Source organism: Rhagoletis pomonella, unplaced genomic scaffold, assembly GCF_013731165.1.
Source record: "Rhagoletis pomonella isolate Grant_MI unplaced genomic scaffold, Rhpom_1.0 Rhpom_scaffold_00693, whole genome shotgun sequence".
Taxonomy (NCBI): Eukaryota; Metazoa; Arthropoda; class Insecta; order Diptera; family Tephritidae; genus Rhagoletis; species Rhagoletis pomonella.
In genome coordinates, this window is record NW_023459247.1 from 56,166 (window position 1) to 57,453 (window position 1,288).

Genomic DNA, 1,288 nt, shown 5'->3' on the forward strand with positions numbered 1-1,288 from the left:
TGTAATGCGCGACACTTTTTTTTATATCCGAACAAAGTAATGTAATTTTTCGGCTTTTGAATCTAAATAATAAAAGTCATAACCCTAATGTATGTATATGTATGTATTGATTATGTGAAAATAATTGTTAATACCCACATACAAGTGTACATAAAAAAGTTCATAAATATCTCAGGGACCTATTGACATACATCTGTAAATTACCTTCAATTTCCTTTCGTCATAATCACGTACGTGATTAAAAAGTGAGATTGCCATTGATTGGGGAAACCCTATAAACTTTGTATAGGACCCGAAAAAAGGTAGTTGATGTTAAGAAAAGTTGTGTGATGAATGTGACTTATGACAACATAACAAATTTCTCATATATATGCATACAAAAGTACATATTGAAAATAATAATAATTACAATTTCGCATTGCTGTATACTTGGGTTTGTTGACTATGGACTCAAGATATGATGAAAAATGTATGCATTCCACTTGCACTTTTCATTCGCAGTTACGCACGTACTTGATAAAACTTAAATTGCAATGTTTATACCCTGCAGGCAAGAGTACCGGTACTTGCTATATGACTTACCGATAACAAAAACAAAACAATGGTCTTAGTTACGGTTCTTATGTACAAAACGAACGGCAACTTTAACATGAGATTGTCATAATAATTTTTTTAATCTCGCCATGGCGTCACACAGTGTAACCTGAATATATGGAAGGGGGGGGGGGGCATCCTACATAAATGGCTTTCAGAAGAATGCCGTGACTTGTCTCCGTCGCATTAAAACCCTGGAAGGCCTCGAAGTACGTTCAGATCATGTTGCCGTTAAGTTGGTTATTGTAGGCAACGGTTGAGTCGCCCCTCCCATCGTCTGGCACTGAGTTTTCGCCAGATAAGGCTAAGGCGTCAATCAATCCTACCCGTTCTTATAGACAACACTTGACCTTATAGTGACTACAAAGCTCGATTGAGGATAGTGAAATCGAGTTGGGTCTCCCAAATCGGGGAAAGGCAGTGCCTAATTCTCCTTCTAGCCCTTTGGAGGGAATTTCAGGAACGGCTCTGGGGTAACCTCTGTAGCCCTGGGTGCCTATTAAATGCTGGAACGGCCGCGAAGCCAGTCTTCAATGGGATAGGGGGGGTCTAACGGCATGGATCTTGTGGGGAAAGGCGACAAGCGGCCGCAAATAATAGCGCAGGGGGAGTCGCTGCGAGGGAACTACGGGCGGCTCTAACATCTAATCTCTAATATCTAACAGGCCACTGCCTTATAGGTAAAAACATAGAA

At 40.4% G+C, this 1,288-nt stretch overlaps 1 pseudogene; it reads right to left on the minus strand.

The window, feature by feature from the left end:
• Positions 1 to 689: 689 nt before the first annotated feature.
• The window catches only part of LOC118751423, a 3,275-nt pseudogene continuing 2,676 nt past the window's right edge, over positions 690 to 1,288 (minus strand).